This window comes from Chiloscyllium plagiosum, unplaced genomic scaffold (assembly GCF_037043375.1).
Source record: "Chiloscyllium plagiosum isolate Xiang-an unplaced genomic scaffold, Cpla_swu_hap1 HiC_scaffold_12, whole genome shotgun sequence".
Taxonomy (NCBI): Eukaryota; Metazoa; Chordata; class Chondrichthyes; order Orectolobiformes; family Hemiscylliidae; genus Chiloscyllium; species Chiloscyllium plagiosum.
In genome coordinates this window covers 13678257-13691558 of record NW_028270150.1, presented here as the reverse complement: position 1 = coordinate 13691558, position 13302 = coordinate 13678257, and the positions used below count along the sequence as shown (strand labels likewise).

Below are 13302 nucleotides of genomic sequence, written 5' to 3'. Positions count from 1 at the left end.
ATCCAGATGTCTTTCAAATGCTGTAATTATACCAACTCCCACCACTTCCTCTGGCAGCTCATTCCATACACACACCACCCTCTGCGTGAAAAAGTTGCCTCTTAGGTCTCTTCTAACTCTTTCTCCTCTCACCTTAAACCTATCTTTTGGACTCCTCACCCTGAGGAAAAGACCTTGGCTTCTCAACCTATCCATTCCCCTCATGATTTTTTAAACCTGTGGAAAGTCACTGCTCAGCCACCGACGCTCCAGGGAAAATAGCCCCAGCCTGTTCAGACTCTCCCTATCGCTCAAACCCTCCAACCCTGGCAACATCCTTGTACTAAATTAAAAATCACACAATATCATCTTTTCTGAAACCTTTCAAGTTTCACAACATCTTTCCTATAGCAAGGAGACCAGAATTGCATGCAGTATTCCATATGTGGCTAACCATTGTCCTGTACAGCTACAACATGACCTCCCAACTCCTGTACTCAATGCACTGACCAATAATGGAAAGCATGCCAAAAGCCTTCTCCAATATCCTATCTACCTGTGACTCCACTTTCAAGGAACTATGAACCTGCACTTTAAGGTCTCTTTGTTTAGCAACATTCCCCAGACCTTACCATTAATTGTCTAAGTCCTGCCCTGATTTGGCTTTCCAAAATGCAGCACCTCACACTTACCTAAAGTAAATTCTATCTGCCACTCCTCAGCCCATTGGCCCATCTAATCAAGATCCTGTTGTACTCTGAAGTAACTTTCTTCGCTGTCCACTACACATCCAATTTTGGTGTATTCTGCAAACTTAGCAACCAAACCTCCTATGTTCACATCCAAATCATTTACATAAATGATGAAAAGCAGTGGACCCAGCACTGACCCTTATAGCACACCACTGGTCTCCAGTCTGAAAAGCAACTCTCCACCACCAGCCTCTGTATTCTACCTTTGAGCCAGTTCTGTATCCAAATGGCTATTTCTCCCTGTATTCCATTTGATCTAACCTTGCTAACCAATCTACCATGCTGGGCCTTGCTGAATGCCTTACTAGATTCTATCATGGTCACAACCACTACTCTGCCCTCATCAATCCTCTTGGTTACTTCTTCAAACAAACTCAATCAAGTTAGTGGGACACAATTTCTCAATCACAAAGCCACGTTGACTATCCCTAATCAGTCCTTGCCTTTCCAAATACATGTAAATCTTGTCCCTCAATTTAATTTGATTTGATTTACTGTCATGTGTACCTAAGTACAGGGAAAAGTTTTACTTATGAGCAGTGCAGGCAGGCCATAGTAAGCATGGTAAGCTGCTCTTCGCAGCCTGCAACACATTATTGATAACAATGAGCACATCACCTGGTGGAGATTGCTATAATAACAGCATTTGAAAGACATCTGGATGGGTATATGAATAGGAAGGGTTTAGAGAGATACGGACCAAATTCCCCACACTTCCACTTCTTGCCTTTAAACAACTGCCAAACATTAAACATACCATTGTTCACAGCAAACTGACCAGCCTTCAGGACAACATTGACCACGACACTGTACAACCCTGTCACGGCAACCACTGCGAGACACGTCATAGTGTTGACATGGATACTACCATTACATGTGGGGACACCACCTACTATGTATGTGACAGGTACTCATGTGACTTAGGCAGTGTTGTCTATATGATACACTGAAGGCAGGGATGCCCCGAGCATGGTACATTGGTGAGACCAAGCAGGTGCTACGACAACAAATGAATGGACACTGTGGAACAATCCCTCCCAGTCGGGGAACATTTCAGCGGTCAAGGATTTTTGGCCTTGGATCTTTGGGTGACCATCCTCCAAGATGAACTTCAGGATACACAACAACGCAGAGTGTCCGAGCAGAGGCTGAGAGCCAAGTTTGGTACCCAAGAGGATGGCCTCAACCAGGACCTTGGGATGCTGTCACACTGTAGGTGATGCCATTACACTATACACTTTCACACACACTCTTACATACTCACACACTCATGCAGACCCTCTTTCATATACACACACATACCCCACACTCTCACCCACGCATATATCCTCTCACAGGCATATACTCCATCACACTCATGCATACACTCTACCAAGCACACACACACGCAAACTCACACTCTCTCTCATGCACACACATGCACATATACACCTATGGGGTGAATTTGCATTTGCAGAATTGTATTTGCAGATACATTCTAATTTGCTCAAAAAGCACACAATCTGCAGGCAGTCAATTTTATAAATTCCTACTTTGGAAATAGAACCAGTCTGACTCAAGATTGAGATACAGCCAGACTCTAACCTCACACCTTTAATGCATTGTCTGAGCTTAGATTCACTTTTTAAATATAAAACCTTGTTATCTCAGGATTGTGACTTAAAAGAAGTTCTGGGATTTACATATTAATGAACCGAAAACTGCAACCCATTCTAAAAGATGAAAGACTTAAAAAGCAACCTAGGTTGTTCAATATTTCATTTCAGTTGCATGACACTGTAATCTTTTGCTATAAATTCCGTTTGTGAGTTTTGAGAAGATTTGTAGCTCAGGTTGAGGTTCTGGATATCAGTTTGCTCACTGAGCTAGAAGGTTCATTTCCAGATGTTTCATCACCCTACTAGGTTACATCTTCAGTGGGCCTCCAAACACTAGATTGGACAAACAGGCAGAAAACTAGCCAAGAGGATACATGAACACCAACCAGCCACAAAGTGACATGACCCTCTCTCACTAGTATCCTTACGTACAGATAAAGGAAGGACACCACTTCGACTGGGACAACACATCCATCCTAGGACAAGCCAAACAGAGACTTGCACGAGAATTCCTAGAAGCATGGCATTCCAGCCAGAACTCTATCAACAAACACATCGAGTTAGACCTCATCTACCATCCCCTGAGAAAAAGAACAGGAAATTACATCACCACAGGAAATGATATCACCAACTGAAAGAAACCCAAACATATAAATAGAAAGCAGGAATCATGAACAGTGCTTCGCCTGGAGGTCCACTGAAGATGTTACCTAGTAGGGTGATGAAACATCTGGAAATGAACTTTGCAGCTCAGCAAGCAAACCTACATTATAAATTCTGTGTCTGATGATTCTGCTCCGCAGCTACCTGATGAATGAGCAGCATTCCAAAAGCTAGTACTACCAAATAAACCTGTTGGACTATAATCTGATGTTGTGTGATTTTTAACTTTGTCCACCCCAGACCAACATTGGCACCTCCATATCATAGTCAGCAAGGGCATAGGGTGAGAAAAGAAAACTTGAACAGAGGCATTTCAGATTCACAATATAATTTTAAAAGTATAGAAGTGATGTTCGAGTTAGACTTCCTGAAGGTAGTTCACAAGGAGTCGCCATCCTGATTCCCTCCAACAATTTGCCCACCACTAATGTCAGGTTTATCAGTCTATAGTTCCCTGGCTTTTCCTTACCGCCTTTTTAAAATAGTGGCACCACGGTAGCCAACCTCCAGTCTTCTGGCCCCTCACCTGTGGCTAACAAATATCTCAGCAAAGGGCCGAGCAATCATTTCCCCAACTTCCCACCAAGTTCTAGGGCATACCTCATCAGGTCCTAGGGATTTATCCACCCTTATGAGTTTTTATTGAAGTGATAAAAGATTCAAGATCTTGATGGGTCAGAAATGAAGAAGGTGTTCCCTATAATGGGAGAATCTACAAGGGATCACTGTTAAAAGTTTTGGGATCGTCAGTTTAAGAGAGTTGAGGGATTTTGTTTTCTCATAGAGAGTCATGAGTCTTTCGAACTCTCTTGTAAATCTTGCTGAAAAGTGGTGGATGCAAAAACCTTTGAATATCTTTAAGGTAAAGGTAGATAGGTCCTTGATAAGCAAAGGGGGAGGGGACCGTGGTGAAATGTTATTCGTGGATAGGCAGGAATGTACAATGATCAGACCTGCCATGATCTTATTGAAGGGGAAAGCAGGATTGACTGCCTGAATTTCCCGGAAATTCTAGGAAATTCCAGAGCAGTTAGCGTAAAATCATGTTTTGGTCAGCATTTCAGGTCGGGAAACCCCCAGATTCTGTTTCGAACCGATTCAGAGGTTCTTCAATTATTGAAACACGCCTCCAGCGCCATGAATTTCCCAGCAGCTATGGAGAGGCTGCGCTGGCAGCGAGCCACCAGCAGGGGGCAGGAAGGGGCGGGGTGAGGAACATACCACACAAAGACAGGGAGGAGAGTGAGACATTGAGTTGATTTTAATAAATAACGCTATATATTTGCATTCATACTTTAAAAGTATGAAAAACAATGAATATTTGTAAAAATGCAAAGACAAATCCCTGCTTTACATTTTCAATCATTTTAAATTTTCAGTTTAAAATTTACTATCCACCCTCTCAGACTGATGTATTATTGTATAGTCCAGAATGGAATATGACGCGCTGGATGCAACCAAATTAAATTGGGGAGGAGGGGGACTAAAGGATTAGAATTACATATTTATCGGTCAGCTCAGCGGCTTTTTTCGAAAAAGAGTCTTGTAATCATTAATGATTAGTACTCTATACAATCGATAGTGTGAGTCCGTGGGGTGGTATCTCGTTGTGTTGGAGATGATGTGAGGGGAATCTATTTGACATCCCTTTATTATTGACACCTTCGGGTTGGGAGGGAGGGAAGTTCTCTATTGGAACACGGAGGATCGCAGTGAGGAGAGGATACATTGTATCAGGGGGAGCTAATAGCGTAACGGAGTGAAGGATACATTGTATCGGAGGGAGATAATAGTGTAACCGAGTGAAGGATACATTGTATCGGAGGGAGATAATAGTGTAACGGAGTGAAGGGCACATTGTATCGGAGGGTGACACTGTGTAACCCCGGGCCAGCGCAGAGCCGCTACCGCCAGCAGAGTGAGTAGGGGAAAGCCTTCCTGAGGCAGTGCGGGGGGAGGTGGGCAGAGAGGACGGTAACCACACGGTGATGGAGATTTTGGTCGGTCTGATTGAAACGTGTATTTTAATAAGCGAGCTTCATGTACGGGCCTTGACTGACTCGTTTCTGTGGCCGGTGGAGTCCCGCTTCGTAAACTATTGGCCTCACGTTGATGGGGTAACATCGTCCTGTGGGACAGTGTCCATAATAATGGGGTAACTGGGATGGCCGCTCGGCTGCGTCGACAAACTGGGAGATATTGTTCCCTTGCTATAAGGCCTTTCCACATCACTTTCTTCTTGTTTGGACTGAACCCCCAGTTATGTGCCAAACCACATGAATATGTTTACACACGCAAAAGCATATATGTGCCTGTGTGTCTCTCTAAGTGTCTCTATGTTGTCGAACTGTTTAACCAGGAGAACGGGAGTTCTTTCTCCCCATAACTTGGACTGATATTTATCACTGTCGAGAGTATGGTGCTGGAAAGCACAGCAGGTCAGGCAGCATCCAAGTAGCAGGAGAATCGACATTTCGGGCATAAGCCCATTCCTAACGAAGAGCTTATGCCCAAAACGTTGATTTTCCTGCTCGGATGCTGCCTGGCCTGCTGTGCTTTTCCAGCACCACACTGTCGACTCTAACCTCCAGCACACGCAGTCCTCACTTTCTCCTGCCTGACATTTATCACTGTAAATTCTCAGATACATGTAGTGGATTTGATTACGATGGCATCTTGCCATGGCAAATCGGATTGTGTGCTGAAAATGTGTTGCTGGAAAAGTGCAGCAGGTCAGGCAGCATCCAAGGAGCAGGAGAATTGACATTTTGGGCATGAGCCCTTCTTCAGGAATGAGGAAAGTGTGCCAAGCAGGCTAAGATAAAAAGGTAGGGAGGAGGGACTTGGGGGAGGGGCATTGGAAATGCGATAGATGGAAGGAGATTAAGGTGGGGGTGATAGGCTGGAGTGAGGGGGGTGGGGGGGGGGAAGAGGTCAGGAAGAAGATTGCAGGTTAGGAAGGTGGTGCTGAGTTTGAGGGTTGGGATTCAGACAAGGTGGGGGGAGGGGAAATGAGGAAACTGGAGAAATCTGAGTTCATCCCTTGTGGTTGGAGGGTTCCTAGGTGGAAGATGCGGCGCTCTTCCGCCAGCCGTCGTGTTGCTATGGTCTGGCGATGGAGGAGTCCAAGGACCTGCATGTCCTTGGTGGAGTGGGAGGGGGAGTTGAAGTGTTGAGCCACGGGGCGGTTGGGTTAGTTGGTCCGGGTGTCCCAGAGGTGTTCTTGAAACTGGATTGGATTTGGATTGTGTCCCTTGCATTTAAGTAGTGACTGCATTTAAGTAGTGACTACGTTTCAAAGGTAAATGCTTTTTGATATAGAATCATTGAATCCCTACAGGGTGGAGGTAGGCTATTCAGCCCACTGAGTCGACACTGCCCCTCTGAAGACCATCCCGCCTACACCATTACCCTATCCCTGTAACCCTGCATTTCCTGCAGCTAATCCAGCTAGCCTACACATCCCTGGACACTGGGCGATTCAACATGGTCAGTCCCCCTGACCTGAATCTGTGGGAGGAAGCTGGAGCATCAGGAGGAAACCCACACAGACACGGGCAGAATGTACAAACTCCACACAGACAGTCACCCAAGGGTGGAATCGAACCTGGGTCCCTGGTGCTGTGAGGCAATGGAGCTGAGCATTGAGTCTTCTGAAGTTGTGCTGTAAATTCAAATCTACATTTTTTGTTGTAGTTTTAGTTTTATATAGCAGTGTTACTAATGTGTTTCTGTCCAGAATCTGTTGCATGTTTTTAGTTGTGCCCTCTTTCCCCACCCCCACCTCTCTTGTCATCTTCCCCCACCCATCTTGCTCACCAAAACAAGACTAATCTATGATAATTTAGTGACTGAGCCTACCCACACTGCCTTGCCCCTCCAAGAAATAATGCTGGAGCTGCTGACTATCTGGAAAAAACAAGGTTAAAGGCTAGAAACATTCAGGAAGTTCACTTCAAAGCAACAAACGTTTGCAGGGCCTTGGGGAAAGAGCATAGGAGTGGGATGAGTTAAGCAACACATTCAAAGAGTATACATGAGCATGACGAATGAATGGCCTCCATTGCTGTGCGTTTTAAGTTTTTTTTTAATCATGCTGCATCTGTTGGTTTCTCTCTTTACAGTTAACGTTCCCATCCTTTAGTCTGGCTTTAGAAAGAAACAGAGCTTAAAAATGTGTTGCTGGAAAAGTGCAGCAGGTCAGGCAGCAAAGGAGAAGGAGAATCGACGTTTCGGGCATAATGCCCGAAACGTCGATTCTCCTTCTCCTTTGCTGCCTGACCTGCTGCACTTTTCCAGCAACACATTTTTAAGCTCTGATCTCCAGCATCTGCAGTCCTCACTTTTTCCCTTTTAGAAAGAAACAGTCATATTCCACTGAATTTATTTCTTCCCATTGTAGAATGTAATTCACTCATTCATCCCACTCCCGTTTGCTGCAAACAGCCATCCACTAATGATTTTTGAGAAGATTTATAGCTCAGGTTGAGGTTCTGGATGTAAGTTTGCTCACTGCGCTGGAAGGTTTGTTTTCAGACGTTTCGTCACCTTATTAGGTAACATCTTCAGTGAATCTCTGGTGAAGCACTTAGTGTTCTGCCCCACTTTCTATTTATGTGTCTTGGTTTCTTATTTCTGATTCTTTTTCTCAGAGGATGGTAGATGGGGTCCAAATCAACATGTTTATTGATGGAGTTCCAGTTAGAATACCATGCTTCTAGGAATTCTCATGTGTGTCTTTGTTTAGCTTGTCCTTGGATGGATGTGTTGTCCCAGTCAAATACTTAACTGTAGAAACAATCATCCCAATGCCCACAAATAGGACAATATTTCAATGAGCCACAAGACACTGCAACACCCAGCAACTAGAAAGAGCAGAAGAAAAATCCTATACAGTTCTATTCAAGAGCAGATATGCAATAAACGCAGTCTGCATGAAGGATACATTTCTGCTCCTAATGTGTAGTGGTTTTTGGATAAGAGTGTTGGGTTTAGTCAAAGATGTCTAGTACATTATCACATGTGGTGATTTGGAAACCCTAGTGAGGCAAAATTATATTTCTAAGTAGCAAACTGGTAATTGACCCCAGTGTTCACAAGTTTCAACCTTTTGTGTGTGTTTCTTGGCATAATGTTGAGATGAATTTTAGCTTGCTTGTGATTTTATTTTAATTGTGTATCTATTTTAGTTTCTTAGTGGTGTTGAGTGGTAGTTAGATGTTTAAATTAAGTATAAATGTGAAATATAATTCCCTACATTGTGATTGTATATAAAATTTGGAGACTGTGGAATAACCTGTCATTGTAACCACATCTTTGGCTAGACAACTTATTTTAAGTGACTTTGGGTTAGGAAAATATCTGCCTGTTAATTGTAATTACTGTTGAATGTCGAGTTTGTCAGCTGTAGCTGTAATAATGTATGTGTGTAGTTGTCTCTTTTTTAATATAAAAAATGATAATCAGCCCCACAGAATTGCTGGGGATGATGAGAGGGGAAGTGGTGATTGAGGAAAGACTGGCCCTGTTCTACGAGAGCAGAGAAGGTTACTGGAGTTTGTCTTGGTTTGGTGAGCAGGGACGGATTATTTATTCTGGCCAGTGAGATAATCCGTTTAAAATCCTTGTTCAAAAGGTTGTAAGAAAATTCTTCAGATGGCATCCAGTGTGGAGTGATTTGCCATAGTGATTAACACAGATGGCATTGCTGCTTCTGAGGGAAAGAGGTTAAATGTGTCAAGTGGAGGGAGCTGTAAGACCTTTGGAGGGGATAAATTGATAGGATTCATTTTGGAATGCTGTCACAAAATGCCAACACTGTAATGGGCTGAGTTTTTTTTAGTTTGAATTTTGAGGATTCACTCCATCTCCTACCATTCCTTCTCTCCCTTTTTTTATATATAAAAGGAATATTACTTTGTATTTTCCACTGGTGCATGATTGGGCTACTGTGTTTGCTCAATAGTAAAATATTAGAAATGCAGAAAGTCAGTTTTAAGTAATTCGTGGGATGTGGGAGCCTCTGGCGAGGCTAGTATTTCTTGCCCATCCCTAATTGCCCAGAGAGCAGCTAAAGGTCAACCACATTGCCATGGGTTTGGAGTCACATGCAGGCCTGATCAGACAAGCACAGTAGTTTCTCTCCCTCAAGGGACGTTAGTGAAACAGTGGGTTTTCCCCAAACAATCGACAACAGTTTCAGGGTCAACATTAGGCTCTCAATTTAAGATTTTTATTGAATTCAAATTCCACCATCTGCCGTGGGGGTTTTTGCACCCTTATCTTGAGAACATTGTTTGGATCTCAGGAGTAACAACCCATAGAATCCTAACACTGTGGAAACAGGCCATTCGGCCTAACAAGTCCAACCTAGCTCCCTGAAGAGCATCCCAGTCAGACTCAACCCACTCCCTAACCCTAATCAAGTCCCACTTGCCAGCACTTGGCCCATATCCCTCCAAACCCTTACTATTTGTATAACCCTGAATTTCCCATGGCTAATCTACCTAACCTACTCCTCCTTGGACACAGCAATTTAGCTTGGCCAATCTACCTAACCTGCACATCTGTGGATCACATCTGTGGTTGAGTTGTAATGCCATGAGGCCATCACCACCTCTGAAGAAGACTCATTATAATCTCAAAACATTGACTCAGTTTCTATTTCCACAGATGCAGTCAAACCTGCTGGGGTTCTCCAGCATTTTGTGTTGTCTTTTCAGATTCCCAACATTCACTGTCTGTCTTTTCCTTCTGTTGCACTTTAGACAAGATGATATGTGGAGAGAGAAGTCAAAGGTACTGTTTCATAACAGTGGTCTTTCTTCATAACTAAAAGATATTGGATTTATAGTTTTGAACGGGTGTAAAACTGGCAGGGTGATGGCAGTTGTCAGAAAAAATAGTTGAGTGTTGGGAGAGGTGATGCAGACAAGGAATAAAAGAGAAGCTGTATGATTGAGTCATAGAGATGTACAGCACGGAAACAGACTCTTCAGCCCAACACTAACATGCCAACCAGATGTTCAAAATTAATCAAGTCCCACTTGCTGGCACTTGGCCCATATCCCTCCAAACCCTTCCTATTTGTTATCCATCTAGATGTCTTTTAATTGTTGTAATTATACCAGCCTCCATCACTTCCTCTGGCAGCTCATTCCATACACACAGCACCCTCTGCGTGAAAAAGGTGCCCTAAGGTCCCTTTAAAATCTTTCTCCTGTACCTTAAACTTATTGCCCTCTAGTTTTGGACTCCCCCACCCTGGGGAAAATACCTCATCTAGTTGCCCTATCCATGTTCCTCATGATTTTATAAACCTCTATAAGGTCACCCCTCAGCCTCTGATGCTCCAAAAATACAGCCCCAGCCTATTCTGCCTCTCCCTATAGCTCAAACCGTCCAACCCTGGCAATATCCTTGTAAATCTTTTCTGAATCCTTTCAAGTCTCACAAAGGGTTAGATGGTTCAGGTAATTTTGAAAGGTAAAAATTGAGCAATAATGGGACAGGGAAAGGAAAAAAAAGTTGGCACCAAGAAAATTGAAAGTAATTACCCAGAGGGAGTGTAAGCATTGGAATGGTTACCGTAATATGAAGGATCCCTGGGCCCAACAATAGCTCAGTCATGGAGATGTACAGCACAGAAACAGACCTTTCAATCCAACTTGCCCATGCCGACCAGATCTCCTAAATTAATCTAGTCCCATTTGCCAGCAGTTGGCTAATATCCCATAAACCTCTATAAGGTCCCCCCTCAGCCTCTGATACTCCAGGTGAGAACAACCCCAGCCTATTGAGCCTCTTCCTGTAGCTCCAACCTTCCAATTCTGGAACATCCTTGTAAATCTTTTCTGAACCCTTTCAGGTTTCACAACATCCTTCCTTTTGGAGAGAGATCAGAATTGCACACAGTATTCCAAAAGTCCTTTGAGTATAGAGGCTGGGATGATTTTTTTCAAAGGAGTATGAAAGGTTAAGAGGCAACTTGATAGAAGTTTATAAAGTAATGAAAGGTGTAGATAGAGTTAACGGTAGTTGCCTTTTCCCTAGGATGGGGAATTTCAAGAACTGGGGCATGTTTTTAAGGTAAGAGGAGAGAGATTCACATGAATAGGAAAGGTTTGGAGGGATATGTGTCAGGAGCAGGCAGGTGGGATGGGTTTAGTTTGGGGAGTATGTTCAGCATGGACTGGTTGGACCGAAGGGTCTGTTTCTATGGTGTATGACGCCAAATGCAGGTTGATCATATGGTACTGTAGACCATCTGTGTGTGTCTTCATCCTCCTCTCATATTTTCAAGGCAGTGGGTTCCAGATATTTAATATCCTGCATTTTTATATTAATCCACATCTCTGCATCCAACCCCAACCCAAATCTCCAGTTTTTATTTTTGTCAATTAGCTTCAGTCTGTGACCTCTAACTATGAGCCACTTGTCAATGGATACAGTTTCTCCTTATTCCTATTAAAATAAATAAGTCTTTATTTTTGAGAATGTCATTTAAATAGTGCCCTTAACTTTCTCTCCGTGTTCTGAAACACTATGACTTGGATGATCTGAGATTTTTGAGGGGGTGGGAGGTGGGGGTGTTGCAGGCAGTTTTGTGCTCTGCACTTTTGTGTCAAATACCATAAGTGCATTATTTGACAAAGAAAATTGGCAAGGGCACCTGCAACATGCTGAGCCTTAAAGCACCATTTAATTCATGCAGCTATTCAGTCCATTTATAAACACAAAGCAACTTTAATGGAATTGGCAACAGCTAGAAACTTGGTGTTTGCAGCTCATGCATATAAAGGATTCAGTGCGTAGCCTTTGAAGTTAATGAACAAGGTTAGTTTTTAACATATGCAGTGAGTGCCTGGACATACATTACCGTGAAGTGGAATGATAATCAAGTTCACATTGTTGGGGGCGGCTAATATGCTGTGTGCGCTTTCATAAGCAACAGAAATAAAGAGAATATTACAGATGGAGGAGATAGTTCAGTGTGGGTGGGGGAGATGGAATTCATCAAACTGCTGCTAATTTTGACATCAGAATGGTACATGGGTCAAATATTTTTTGTGGGTGGGTGGTGGGGGAGGTTACGCAGGACTCTAGACCATGACTGGTGTGAAACTGCATAAACCTGAAAGGCCCCCCCCCCCCCCCAGGGTCAGTTTTCAATCTTGGCTGCTTAATGACAGGTGAAGTACTTGACTTATAGCTAGGGATTTAATTTACAAGTCAGGACTGGCAAATTTTAAAATTTATATCTGGCGAGACATGTTTGGAACGCAATTTCCATGTCTGGGTTTTTCAGAGAGAGCACAAGGTGAAGGGTTACAATATTGATGGTGGAATAACTAGGAGTTGCAGGGGCCTGGGGCTGTTTGTTCTATTGGTGGGGAGGGGGGGGTGGAGCAAGGGAAGAAAAACACTGAGTGGTTATTTGGACAAAGCTTCCAGATGCTAAAGATGCAGTTGTGTGTTTCCAGCACTTTCTGTCTCAAAACGTTTGAAGTTTCTGTATTTGAAGAAAGGGTTTATTGTTAGGCTGAGTGGATGACCTCAGACGTGGAGAATTTCTGATGACTGTTTTATCTCTGTGCACAGCGGCTGACCACGCCATCTGCTTCAGCTAAAATCAAGTAATGTAATACCAACTAGTGTCTATATCTTACCTTGGGTCATTTGCTGCATTGAAAAAAGATAATTCACAGAAGCAAAAGGCTTCGTGGAGGAACCGAGGTTGTGTATAGTGCTTCATAGGGGACAGTGAGGATTGCAGATGCTGGAGATCAGAGTTGAGTGTGTTGCTGGAAAAGCACGGCAGGTCAGACAGCATCCGAGGAGCGGGAAAATCGACGTTTCGAGCCGGAGCCATTCATCTGGAATGTCATCCTGATGAAGGACTCCGGCCCACGTCAATATTTCTAGCTCCTCGGATGCTGCCTGACCTGCTGTGCTTTTCCAGCACCACACTCTCAACATAGTGCTTCATGTACTATCCTCCTCCTCCTGGCACAGTTGGGGATGGGATGTAGGTAGGGAGAACGGTTTTAGAATGTGGGACAGGTTCCAAAAAAACAATGGGTTCAGTTTTGGTTTTCTTTCAGGGGGTGTGGGTGTCCCTGGCTGAACCAGCATTTATTGCTTGTCAGTTAAGAGTCAACTATTCAGAAGGCATGTCCATGTAGACCAGGCCACATAAGAATGTTAGTTTCCTTCCCTAAAGGACTTCAGTGAACCACATGGGTTTTTCCAACAATCGACAAATGGATTCATGGTAACTATTAGACTCTTCATTCTAAACATTTTATATT

General features: G+C 43.5%; 1 protein-coding gene across 3 annotated transcripts in view; it reads left to right on the top strand.

Annotated features, from left to right (window-relative positions):
• Positions 1 to 4704: 4704 nt before the first annotated feature.
• Positions 4705 to 13302, top strand: part of cunh21orf91 (chromosome unknown C21orf91 homolog) — a 47797-nt gene continuing 39199 nt past the window's right edge. For all 3 annotated transcript variants that reach the window (XM_043701412.2, XM_043701411.2, XM_087992465.1), the window contains exon 1: positions 4705 to 4910. The gene's annotated coding sequence lies outside the window, so the exon portion shown is untranslated. The remainder of the gene's footprint in view (positions 4911 to 13302) is intronic.